This window comes from Nannobrachium achirus (genome assembly GCF_963921795.1).
Source record: "Nannobrachium achirus genome assembly, chromosome: 19".
NCBI lineage: Eukaryota > Metazoa > Chordata > Actinopteri > Myctophiformes > Myctophidae > Nannobrachium > Nannobrachium achirus.
Window position 1 is genome coordinate 50,799,064 of NC_137826.1, and position 14,571 is coordinate 50,813,634.

Sequence of the window (14,571 nt, forward strand, 5' to 3'; positions counted from 1 at the left end):
TGTGGCTCGAATGCAGAAAGAATAACAGACCTTGCTACGAAAAGTAATGTGACATGTATTGAGCTTGAAGATCTGCTACTTTTGCCGGTTTGTGTGAAACAAAATTGGGCATTCATTTACGAAAAAGGTGTAAAAAGTTAGAATATGGAGATAAAACGTTTCTGCCCAATACCAGGCCTATCTATAGTTAATTTAGGTAGGAATCATATAGTGACATAATGGTTGTACAGTATACATTGCTGTGTGCAATCTATAATGTGCTCGTATGCATGTTTAACTATGTAAAGGACAAATATGGGGAGGAAACCTGAAGAGATTTGTCACCTTTCAGGTGTTTTCCAGTCTAAATAATGCAAATGAGTCCTAATCATATCTACATATTCCACCCTATTCACACAGTACTGTTGGGGGCTTTATGCTCACTACTTATCATACTGAACGGCACACATGCAAATGAGTTGGCCCATCCATTCAGCAACAACATTACACACCCTAACTAACCCATTCTCACCTGTCCATTAACAATAGGACAATTAGGCCTATCCACCAAAACATTCCACAGCATTCACAACCTTCTTCTAGCTGATTATGTACAGATCAAGTTTAAAACCCCAGAAGAGGCAATAATAATTTAGTGTCTGTAATCTGGGACTGATGTATTTAAAGAGTGTGTAAGGCACTATATACAGTATAAGCACCATCTAAGTGTTTGTTCATTAACTGTTATTGGTTAAAATACATGTTCAGGTCAGGATACACACCGCATTTCATCCAATCAGCAGACAGAACTCTTGCAGGATTATGGATAAACAAGCTAAAATAAACGATAACTGCCTGGAAACAATATCACTGATGATGAATGGCTTCATACTCTTCATTACTTTCCCACGCCAAACTATATTTTATGTTTAGCTGAAGAGACGTCTGAAGTCTGAACACATATTATATCAAGGATTACCTTTCACAACAGTGTTATAAAAGTCAGGAATTATTGTACTTAAAATTTAAATGTAACACTGATTTATGCTGAGAATTAAATGTTTATGATATGATTTTTTTATTTAATAAAATCTTTACAAGCAATCATGCAAGTTATGTTATTAAATAGCTGACTGTGTATTGAAGTGTAAGAGGACATGTACTTTGACAACTTTCTGTTATTGAGGACTGATCCATTCAGCGTGTATAGTAAGGGTCTGATATGGTAGGCTACCTGGGTGATTTTGTTGCAAAAATGTGGAATCACAACATACATGTATTTCTAAAAATACAACAAAAAAAATCAGCTAAATTGTTATATAGGATAGGTTTGAAAAGTTGTTGGTGTTATGTTAATGTTCATGTCAGCCCAGTGCCATTGGAAGCATCTTACCCCCCCCCACACACACACACACACACACACAGTGACACACCCCTTTACTTTGCCCTGATTGGTTGAATAAAATGTGTGAAAGACACTCCTCAGGTATAAGTAGGCTGCCATAATGTTTGTTGTAGTCTATGTTGTTTGTGCTTTCAGCAAATCCAGAGACAAAACACAGAAGGATTTTACTTTGAGGAAGTACAGAACAAGAAGGTAAGAGGTTGCACACTGCAATTGTGTGGTTGAGACTTTACATTTGACCTTTGTCAAAGAGTGGGCCTATGTTTGCTATTTTTTTATGAACCCTATCATAAAAAATAACAGATCTAAAAGCTCAAAACTGTGTTATTGCAACCCAGTGGTTCTCAAAGAGGATTCCAGGGACTCTGTGGGTGCATTTATGGGGTCTAAATGGACCCCTACAAGTCTTTAACTCTAACAGCATACAAATGGAACCAAGGGGAACCGTTATGGTCCCTTTGGTTTGTATGCTGCATGTCAGAGTTAAGGGTCACCTTGAAATGTGAAAGTTTGAGAAACACTTGCATAACCAATACAATGTGTTATCTATTATTGTTCCATATGAACCCTATCCTAAAAATAACAGATCTGCAAACTAGTTTTCAACACATTGTCAACATGTTGTTGTATGCTTGTAGATCAGTCTTGTTTGGTTAAATCGGTGTATTGGTGAAAAGAGAAGGCCAATCAACTGGGGAAAACCAGTCAATGGAATGTATAGGATGTGTTTGAGTGGCTTAGTTTGTGTGACCAATAATTAATGTTGTTTTTCTTACATAATAAGAAACCAAATGTTGCAGATCAACAGAAACTGTCTGAGAGGGTACTGTATTTTGATATCTGAAAAAATATGATTTGTTTTTACACAGTTCATTCAACTATATTTGTTTTGTTTTATTATAGGTGGTGACAACACCAGGTGTTGTGAAGGTGTCAAATAAACCATCGGCTGCCAGGGATGTGAATCTGGTTGTAAAGGAGGAAATGCCACTGTGCACAAGAAACACCGAAGGTGAGAGTGATATTGATAATACTTGCATGTTTTCATAAAAAGTGCAATCGACCGAGTTGCAACATTGACTTCAGATGTGAATGCATGGATTGATCAACCACAGGATTGCTCCTGTGTGTATATGACAACAGTCAGATCAGATCAGATCACATACATGCCGAAGGAAGCAGGTCATGTATGTACCTATGGGAAGCCAGAATAGCGAAAAGCAAAGTATTTTGGCAAGCCATGTCGGTGATACACAGATATGCACACATAAAGTAATGCACTGAATAGAATTCTAGGCTGATGTTTGTTGAGAAAGGGTGCTTAGGGCACTAAGCTCTACCGTTGTTTGGATCCATTAATTCATTTGGATGTACTCGACATGCCTACTGAGGTACAGCACCCAAACAATATGGTCAACCAAAAGGTTTAGTGGGCTCACCATGCTTCCTTTTTTAATGAAACATAGTTTCAAATAATTTCCACGTTGTCAAGTAATTTTTGACATTGTTGGAATGCATTGGTTCTATCTATTTGAGTGTCATGACTTAACATCACATTATTTTCCTCCATCCAGACGGTGTCTCTGTGTGTAAAGAGGAGTCTTCACCTGAACAGAAGGAGAGGAGCCCCAGACTGATCCAGAATGAACCAGAACATGCACATATTAAAGAGGAACAGGAGGAGCTGTTCCTAACACATCCACAGATTAAAGAAGAACAGGAGGAGCTGTTCAGAACACAACAGGACGCCCCCTTAGAGGCTGATGGGACAATGTTCACATTACTAACAGTGAAAAGTGAACGTGTTGAAAATACAGAATCAGACCCTCCAGCCAGCACCTCACCTGCACACAAACAACTACAAGCTGGTGCAGAGGACTGTGAAAGATCTAAACCAACTAGAGATGCTCAGCTCCTCTCTTCACACTGTTCTGAATCTGATACTGATGACAGTGATGAGTGGGAGGAGACCAGGGAAGCCCGGACAGTTTTAAACACACTGCAATCACACAAGACACAACGTGTGGAAGACCAAAGAGTGTCAATGAGCAACACACTGTTCAATGGTGTGAAATCACCAAAACAAATCCCAACAACAAAGTCTCATATCTGTACACTTTGTGGGAACCGCTTTAGTCTAAAGCATCACATGAAGAACCACATGAGGATTCATACAGGGGAAAAACCCTTCAGCTGTACAGTTTGTGGCAGTAGCTTTAGTCGCAGTAACACTCTGAAGGAACACATTATGATACATACAGGGGAAAAACCCTTCAGCTGTACAGTTTGTGACAGTAACTTTAGTCACAGAGCCAATCTGAAGGACCACATGAAGATTCATACAGGAGAAAAGCCCTTCAGCTGTACAGATTGTAAACGTAGCTTTAGTCGGAGTGCCACTCTGAAGACCCACATGAGGATTCATACAGGAGAAAGGCCCTTTAGCTGTACAGTGTGTGGCAACAGCTTTAGTCACAGTAACTCTCTGAAAAACCACATGAAGATTCATACATAGGAAAAGCCCTTCAGCTGTACAGATTGTGGGAAATGTTTTAGTCAAAAGGTTCATCTGAAGCAGCACACGAAGAGTCATAATGGAAAAAAACCTTCAGCTGTGCAATTTGTGGCAACAGATTAAGTCAAAATAGTTCTCTACAGCAACACACAAGGATTCATACAGGGGAAAAGCCTTTTGGCTGTGGGGGAGAGTGGGGTAATGTGAGACACTGGGTAAAGTGTTTCCAGGCAATGGACCACATTTGATTTGTGGTCATGTGACCATTATATTTTAAAGACCCCCCCCTCAATTTCCCCCTTGCCATGAAGGAGGGGACCTCAATTTCCCCCTTGCCATGAAGGAGGGGACCTTGTGTTGCTGTGGTAAACATGATTATTTTGTTTTTTGCATGTAAAATCAAACTGATTCAGGTAGAACAACTTATATCACACATGTTGATGAAACTTGTCAGACATGTTATTTGAACAAACAAAATAAATGTTTTCATTTTCATTACATTTTGAGTGTTTTTATTTACCTGGTCAATTTGTGTCTTACTTGAGACTCCAAGTAAGACAAATGTGGGAGACTGCTAGATCACCAATATCATGCACATACACATACACATACACATACACACACACACATAAAAGCAACACAGATTGAGACAGGTGTCCTGAATCTTTGATTGGACAGCGGTCTGTTATTGAGCAGAATCAAGCATCCAACCAAACCAGGTATTCATGATAAAATGTCAAAATACATGGAGAAAAAAGCTGACAAACAGCCTCAAAAAACATGCACATCCAAAGCCATATAGGCTGGGTGCTGGACTAAAAGTAATCACGCCGCAAGACTACCACCGAGGAGCGGACCCAGGACGGGCAGAGGCAGAGGGAAGACGCGCTGAACGTCATCAATCTATCTAGTAAGCCCCTCTCCAATATATGCATCTCAGCACTCAGTAAAGGCCTTTCTTTTGTGCCCACAACACATTGCAATGAATTCACTACTTCTATTGACATGAAAAAATTCTTCCGGAGTTTGAGATTGAAAGAATTCTTTGGATGCCGTACGGCCACAGCTAACAGTGTGTCTCATTCCACTGAACCGCAGGAGACAGTGACTGTGGAGACCGAAAACGCATCAACCAGTGACGACGCCAGCATATCTGTGGATAACACCGCATCCCCCACACCCATAAGAGCACCTACCCCATTCAGAGGTAAATCCACGTTCATTCCACCTAAATACAGAAACTCCTCTTTGGAGACCTACTGCCGTTTGGTGGAAAGAGACGTCTCTATTATTTTTAATAAGAGGAAAACCTACAAACTTTGTGATAATCTGTCAAAAGAGCAACGTGATGAATTAACTTCTCTGAAAGAGGATAAGACTCTAGTCATCCAGAGTGCAGACAAGGGAGGGGCGATAGTGGTTTTAAACAAAGATGCTTATGACAGGGAGATCTTGAGACAACTGGCTAATGAAAAATTCTATAAAAAATTGGAGAATAACCCCATTGTTGAGACCAAACAACGGATCCACAATGGGCTTAATAGCCTTTTGGAGCAAGGGATTATCACCAAACCTGAACATGCTTTCATGAGGGTGGATTTTCCCATTACTCCAGTCTTCTACACTCTCCCAAAAATACATAAAAAATTCACGGACATACCTCCGGGCAGACCGATTATCTCAGCTATTGGTTCACTAACAGAAAATATGTCAGCATTTGTAGACTATTTTCTGCAGCCATTAGTCACCAAGTTACCCTCGTACACCCGAGACTCGATGGAATTCATTAAAATGATAAAAGAAATCCCACAAATTCAGGAAACCGACCTGTTGGTGACTATGGACATCGAGTCTCTGTACACTAATGTCCCCTGTGAGGGAGGCCTACAGGCTGCTAAAGTGTTCTTAGATCAGAGATCTGATTGCAACCCTAGCACAGATTGTCTACTAGGACTAACCAAGGAAATTCTCAAATCAAATTTCTTCTTGTATGGCAACACTTTCTACCTACAGACCTCTGGAGTGGCCATGGGATCTAGGATGTCCCCCAGTTTTGCCTCCCTATATGTGGGATTCTTCGAACAAGATGTCATCTTCAACAACGAGGTAAATCCATTCATGGGATGCATTGCTAATTGGAAGCGCTACCTGGATGACATTTTTTTCATTTGGTCAGGCTCAGAGGCCTCACTAAATGAGTTCCATACATTTATGAACTCCCATAATAGACATTTACAATTTACAATGGAGGCAAGCGGTAAGGAAATGAACTTCCTAGACATCCTAATTATTAAAGAAAATAAAGGCCTAAAAACGAACCTATACAGAAAACCTACTGACAGGAATTCCCTACTGCATGGTGACTCATACCATCCCCTCTCTCTCAAAAGGAACCTTCCCATCTCTCAATTCAACCGGATTAGACGGATCTGCAGCTCGAATGAATACTACAATACTCAAGCAAAGGAAATGGAGGATCGGTTCCAGAAGCGAGGGTACAAGGAATCCTGGATCAAGAACGCAGTAACACGTTTTTCTGGTATCACACAGTCTGAATGTTTGACAAACAAGAGACCCAAACAAACTGAACACAGAGTACTCTGTGCACTGGAATATTCACCAGTATCCAAAGACATAGAGAGAGCCATTAAAGAACATTGGTATATCATTGACACAGACCCAGCCCTTAAAAAGTGTTTACCAAATCCCCCCCGAGTGGTACACAAGAGACCACCAAATTTGCGTAACATGCTGGTAAGGGCAGATTTGCCCCCCCCAGCTCCCTCTCATTTCCTTAGTGAGATTCCATCAGGCAACTACCCTTGTGGCAGATGCCAACAGTGTAATTTTACACGAAAATCTAACTCGTTTAACCACCCACATACGGGGAAAAAGTATAACATAAGAGGTATTATCACATGCTCTACAGCTAATGTGATTTACATGCTAAAATGCCCTTGTGGTCTCTCATATATTGGGAAGACAACAAGACCATTAAAAACACGTATTGCTGAACACCGCAGTACTATACGCAATAATGTTATCACTAGCCCTGTGGCCACACACTTCAGTAAAGTGGGGCACAATGTATCTATGCTCAGATACACGGGTATTGAGCTGGTAAAGATTCCACGTAGAGGGGGAGACATCAACAATATGCTTCTAAAACGTGAACTTTTTTGGATACTCTACAAACTTTAGCTCCAAAGGGTCTGAATGAGGACTATGACATAAAACCCTTTCTATGATAACAGCCTGGTGGGTCTCAGTGTTGGCATACCTGTTTCAATGGATAGGGGGTGCATCTAAACTTGGGTATATCCCTGTATGTATCTCCACTACTTACCTGTGTATTCTCTCCTATGTGGGGTCCTGTTTGGGTGGTTGTCTCCCAAAACAAGTGGTCTCTCCTGGTTGTTGTTGGATATTTTTATGTAAAGGTTTTTGTCCCTTGATTTATTTACTTGTACTGTAGACAAGAGGCGCCTCTTTAGGTAGCAGTATGATGGCTTTCGGCCTGAGTCCTTTTGTATATGGGTCAGTGACGTGACGCCCCAAAAAATTTGTTTTTAAAAAAACTTTAAATTGCAGGCATAAAAGTTATTTACTTTTGTTCTACTCACTCTCAACCTTATGGAAATACATTTTGTTTTTAGATATTTTATTGGAATCAGACTTTATTCAGCAGTTTGTTGTACTTGTGCCTAAAATCGTCATATGGTGTGACATGAAAATAATTGTTCATAAAATGAAAATGGAGTACATCTTTCTTAAGTTACTCACTTTATCAAAGTCCTTTATCATAACTAACCAGTGATCCACTATAGTTTTTTGAAAATTAATTATATCTGTATATTTTTTTCATAATCGACACTCTGTGTGAGGCCCATGTTCATGATCTTACAACATATTTTAAATGTATTCTGTCAAAACTTTCTCTAAAATTACACAAATATTTGTGACTCTTCCTGATAATATTCTCTATGTAATCCATAAACATTTTTTTGGTTTAATCATTAATAAAGGTATGATTTTTCACTATTTGGAATGTCACACCAAATGATTTAGTGTCACACCGTATGATCATATCTTCATGTGTCAAAGCAAACTGTGTTTTAACCTACCTATTAGTGAGTACTGAACTTTACTGATTGATTAAACAATTACCCAGGATAACATGGCCTTAATATTTCTGAACAGGATATTATTGTAGGGCTTTAACATGGGATAAGAAAGAATTGTAGTAGTAGATGGATGATGAGGATGTGCACAGGAATGCTACGCACACCTAAGTCTTCTGCCGGCCCACGGCAGAAGGATCCTAAAGAGACAATAAGGCGCATAGCCACACTTGGAGCCAAGGCAACATTTTATTAACACCAATTAGTGGAAACAGAACTCAGCATTCAGGTAAATTGCTTTTTTCCGAAGTCTCCTGAACTTGAACACAGCATTTTGTGTTGAACAAATGTAATTAGGAATCATGACATTACACCACATCTCCACTAGCTAAAGAGTGCTGGGTTGCGCAACTCTGAAAATAGCTGATCTACAAGCTCTCGCAGCACAACGTGTTGAGAGCTTGTAGATCAGCTATTTTCGCTAGTTTTGTCTCGGGTCCTACCTTAACACTGTCCACTGTCCAGTCCAGTGAGTGAAAGTACAAAAGTATTAGATCAGATTAGATTATACATTTAGACTGTATTGTACATCAGCCAGTCGTATTTGGTGAGGGTAGCAAACCGGCTGCCTTGTTGCGGTTCTGCTATGCCACAGACAACCTCCTGCTCTTCGTAGAAAATGCAGTCTCGCCCCTTTGGCTCCTCTCTCCTTGCTGGGTCATTGTTTAGTTTCTCCCTGTACTTTCTCGTTCTCTCAGCACTTGTCATTTTCCAGCTGACAAAAGAAAATGGAATGTATAGTTTAAGACAAAGAGAAAATATTGTTTAGATTGAAACAATATGTTAAGGTTTCTGTGAAGGGGTTTCTGCTCTGTCTGATGAATTTGAAGTATCACTGAATGAAGCTAAATTACATTTTATGTAAAAATGTTTAAAACAAATGTTTAAATGTACAAAAGAAACATGGAACTTTGTTATTTATTGTTATATCTGTAGTTAAATACAGTATAAATCATATGGTGTGACAATCAAGTCATATGGCGTGACAAGCAGACATGTCACACCATTATGATTAAGTGTCACACCATATTACGTTTTCTGCATTTAGGTTTACCTTGAGGCTACTATGTACACATTAGCATGCTAACAGCATGCTAGCTATAACACAGCAACCTAGATCTACATGGAAATATGACCAAAACTTCAAATAACTTAAGCTTTTTTTAATGAAAAGGTGTCACACCAACAGACATCCAAAGTGGTGAGTTTGTCAAAGTTTCAACAAGATGGCATTTCATGAAAATGTTAAAATCATAACTCACCTCAGACACCTGTCTTGCAGTTGTGCTGGGAGTGCTGAATAGCCTTACAGAAGAAGGACCTCTCTAGCCAATAGGTGTCCAAATAATTGCCTGTTTAATTTGTCCAAACTAGTGTCACACCAAATGATTTTGGTTTGGGGGACAAAATGTTTTTGATCAGAAATGACTGAAAACATTATGCTTTGACTTTGAAAAGATATAGGCTCACAAATAGACATTTTTTTAGCCTAAATTCATTTTCAAATGATTTTTAGCAATTCTTTTTCTTAGTTTTATTCAAGTTCCCACTTTGAGAAACAAGGTCAGGACAGTCACACCATATGAGTTTTGCCATGTTTGGTTGAAAATTCTGAAGAAATGAGGAATGAAATGTTTTAATCTTGAGTAAGTTCACATAAAGCTTAATGTCCTGCACAATATTCAGAAGGTTTTTGACAAATATATTTTTTATTTATACATGTTTGACACCGAGGACAGCGAAAACGTTACGTCACGTCACCCACCCATATATGTATTGTTGAATCTTGGGTGAACAGGATTTTTTGTATTTTTTGTTTTATATATACGATTTGTGTATGATGTACAAATACACTAACATACATGTACTATGGATGTGTCATTGGTCAATGACACTGATGGGACTAATTGGCTGATGGGTCACAGGTGTGGGTGTTCTGCACTTATACAACTGTTTGTAAGACTTGTCTGTGAAGGTCTGAGGAAGAGCATACAGCTCGAAACGTTACCACAGTAAAGCTCTATATTGGGAACTGCAAATTTGGTGTGCGGACTCTTTTCTTTTGTAAAATGTCAAAATACTCCACAATGGATGTATTGTATATGTACAGGGGTCAACCAGGCCTTCTCAACCAAAAGTTCTCATTTGTAGTGTGTTTATGTTTATAGTATATCCATGCTTATAGTGAGAGTCACATATAGCTGGTGTGGGATTATAATAATAATGGATTGCATTTTTATATCGCTTTTCTAAGCAAGTTGCGAATTAAAAGCGCTTTACAATGGTCCATTCATTCATACATTGGGGTTATAAATAGGCCTAATGTAGGAACTGCATCGAGGTACTCCTCATTGGCAACTATAGGCAAGACATCGAAACAACTAGCTTTACTCGCCATGAACGTATAGCATATCATTGCACGTGTGTGTGTGTGTGTGTGTGTGTGTGTAAATGCACAGTAAGCATCAGATATGTTGTTCCAAACGAAGAGTGGAAAATGTATGTTCACCCTCTACACCAGTGTTTCTCAACCAGTGCTCCTTGAAGGGATTCCAGGTGGTCCACCGCTAAATGATGGAGTGTTGGTAACCACATGGATCTTTAACACTTGAGAGTTTGGTAGCACTTTATAATAACTATACACTATAAAGCATTAGTTAAGCATTAGTAACTAATGAATTCATCATGAGTTCATACTTTATTAATCATGAATTCATCATTAGTAAGGCATTATTTATACATTTACTGTACATTAGTAAACACAGTAGTAAACACAGTAGTTAAGCATTAGTAACTGCTGAATTCATCATGAGTTCATACTTTATCAATTCATCAATTCATCAATTAATGATTTATTAAGGTAGTTACTACTCGTTAGTTAAGTATGTTCCGTGAGCCCATCTAAAGTGAGGACTATTCATGCCTTATAAAGCATTTATAAATGAGATAGAAGCAGTGATGTAGAAAATGACCGTATTTCTAGGTTCGTGAGGAGGTGACTAAAAGAATAGACCAGAGACAAGAGCTTAAATGTGAATAATAAAGACGTCAAGTTTACTGAATTAAATAATGAAGCAAAAATAGTATGCATACAATAAACTATTTACAATGATGGAGGTAGGTAGACAAAATTCTCAAAAAACATTCAACACCTTTCTTTTTTAGAGCAGGTTCTTAGGTCAGTTTTTCTATTTAGTTTACCAACTAAATATTTATGTAGTGTGTGTGCTCTTTTGTTTCGGATTGCTAATCAACGACTGTCTAAGCTTAATGTATTGAAATCCTTTTGACAGTGTTGCTCTCTAATATCCACATGTGAGGTTTGTCTCAGTCTACCAAAGGTGTTAGGCCTTGGTCCGGCCTCCCTGGGGTTGTGGGAGGAACTTGGATCAGTATATGAGATGATGTTTTTACTGTATGCGGGAGAGCTCTCACGAATAAAACCAAGAACGTTGTACTTCTTTCTCCTCAACTGCGTGATTATTTTCAGACTAAAAGGTGGAAAAACTTATCTATCAGACATAATGGTTGTACAGTATACATTGCTGTGTGCAATCTATAATGTGCTCGTATGCATGTTTAACTATGTAAAGGACAAATATGGGGATGAAACCTGAAAAGATGTGTCACCTTTCAGGTGTTTTCCAGTCTAAATAATGCAAATGAGTCCTAATCATATCTACATATTCCACCCTATTCACACAGTACGGTTGGGGGCTTTATGCTCACTACTTATCATAATGAAAGGAACACATGCAAATGAGTTGGCCCATCCATTCAGCAACAACATTACACACCCTAACTAACCCATTCTCACCTGTCCATTAACAATAGGACAATTAGGCCTATCCACAAAACATTCCACAGCATTCACAACCTTCTTCTAACTGATTATGTACAGATCAAGTTTAAAACCCCAGAAGAGGCAATAATAATTTAGTGTCTGTAATCTGGCACTGATGTATTTAAAGAGTGTGTAAGGCACTATATACAGTATAAGCACCATTTAAGTGTTTGTTCATTAACTGTTATTGGTTAAAATTAGTGCTGTCCGAGTTAACTAAATTAATCGCAATTAACTCACCGTTATGTTAATCGCGATTAATTATTTTAATCGCAATTATTCGCATATTTACAAACATTGGCTACAATATCGACTGTATTGGCTACAAGGTCCATCCCTGTTGATGTAACAAAAAATACAATGTATAATTAAAGCATAAAGGTGGACACAACAGTAATCATTTAGCAGATCCTTATACCCATCAGCTGCAGTCTGTTTAATGCAATACCATTATGATTTATTCAGGTTTTTAATTGATTTCGAATAAAAGATTAACATACTTTCGCATAAATCCAGCAAATATTTCCACTCCCAAGTTAATAGGGCCACGAAAGACTTGAAAGATATCCCTCTAAGTTACATTGTGACCTGATAAAAGCTGATGACTTATTTGCGATTAATCGCGTGATTAACTACATAAATCATGCGATTAATCGCGATTAAAATATTTAATCGTTGGACACCACTAGTTAAAATACATGTTCAGGTCAGGATACACTGCAAAAACTGATTTTCAAGAAAGTAAATAAATCCTTGTTTGTAGCATTTAAGTCTTATTTTCTTCGTAAAAAGAAAAATATTGCTTGTCAAGCATATTTCGCACCAGAATATTTTCCTAATTTTAAGGAAAATATGACTTGAATTTTCTTAATAGGGAATTTGATCAAATATTGAGCAATATTTAACCAGTAACAAGCTACAACAGTGATTTCCATGCATATCCCAGCAGAGGCACTAGATCATATTTCCTTACTTCAAGACTAAGACCAGTTTGAACAACTTCTCAATATAAGAAATGATTAATGCATCATAGTTTTATTTGTTTTACTTCATGGGCTGCGACTGTGTGCTTTGTTAATGTGATGTGTTAATATGCTCAAAAACGTGTTGAGCTTTAAAGCCACAAAAACACTACAAATTACACAGCGCCAAAACATTTGTGTTACTTAGGGTTTTTTTCTTTCATAAACTCGCCATTCCACCTCAGAGTTGTTCGCTTGAGTTCCTCATGCTGAAGTTCTGTAGAAGCATTCACACCAGAAGATCAAAGAAGAGGATGGACTGACGTTAAACATAGTCCCACCCCAGTCTCTCCTATTCGTCAGCTGGCTTGCATTGCCTTGCAGCTGGCCTATTGCACTTGCAACTCAATTTGATTGAGTTTTATTTGGAATATTCCAAATAAACCCGGCCCTAAAGGGCGAGGTCGCGCCATGTCTTGGCTGTCTGGCCGGTGATGTATATCGGACCAGAGACTCCTGGTACCCATATATGGACATTCATATTCTGTATTATGGAATGGCTATATGCTGTGACACCCCAATCATGCTTACTCAGTTATACTCAGCCACACAGATATGGGCTGTCTTCCTCCATATATGGGCATTCCAATATGAAGTCCTGTTAGGTATGAGCTTAATATTGATTACATCAATCCCATTATAAAGCATTCTATGATAATGCTTACTGTATATGCAATTTTATATGCTTGCACTCATAATGCTTCATGATTATAATTACTGGTCACTCACTGACTTTTTTCTTTTGGCCAGGATCATAGGGTCATTTCACACTCTAAGGAACCTAACTAATTCCGGTTCGGGAGGGCTCCCCGACCCGAAATTATTTAGGTTCGGGGGGAGTTCATCCATACTTTCTTAAAGTGATCCCTGACTAATACGACAAATATGCCTTAATACATTATCATTATCCTCTATAACTACAATGTAAAATTAAAAACACCTTAAATATTATATTTCTTCTAGAAATAGCTAATCTTTCACTCAATAGGAGAAATACCTGTCGCAAGTTGATGATGTCATAAATGTCATGTGTGATCTAACCTGCAAAAAACACATTTGAAATATTGATTTGATGCTCATATTAAACATAGGAAGTATTACGTTTGTTTGCCAGACCCATGAAATGGGTAGGCCTACATAAGCAAATGTCGGTCTGTCCCTTTTCTATATAAAGGGTATATATGATGATGACATGATGATGACATGCCTACAAAAGGCATGATGTCATAAATGATGATGACAGACAGGGTCTGGCACAACCAGGTTGACCTGGTCTAGTTTTATTTTCACATGCATGCCATAAATTCCATAGGGATAGATTACACATGACATTTATGACATCATCAACGTGCGACGGGTAGGTCCCCTATTGAGTGAAAGATTAGCTATTTATAGAAGAAATAAAATATTTAAGGTGTTTTTAATTTTACATTGTAGTTATAGAGGACAATTATAATGTATTAAGGCATATTTGTCGTATTAGTCAGGGATCACTTTAACGGCGAGTGCCTTAGTCGCTTGTAAATATTGGAGGTCCATGGCATGACGACGTTTGTGGCCGATACATGAGCGTTGCAGGGCGGATACATATCTGACTGACCCTCGCGCTGCACGCTGAATGACTG

General features: G+C 38.4%; 1 long non-coding RNA gene across 1 annotated transcript; it reads left to right on the forward strand.

Moving 5' to 3' along the window:
* The first annotated feature begins 4,997 nt into the window (after positions 1-4,997).
* Positions 4,998-6,594, forward strand: LOC308305127. Its single transcript, XR_013963089.1, has 3 exons — positions 4,998-5,106; positions 5,913-6,005; positions 6,290-6,594. It is a non-coding gene; the product is annotated as an uncharacterized lncRNA (long non-coding RNA).
* The last annotated feature ends 7,977 nt before the right edge of the window (positions 6,595-14,571 follow it).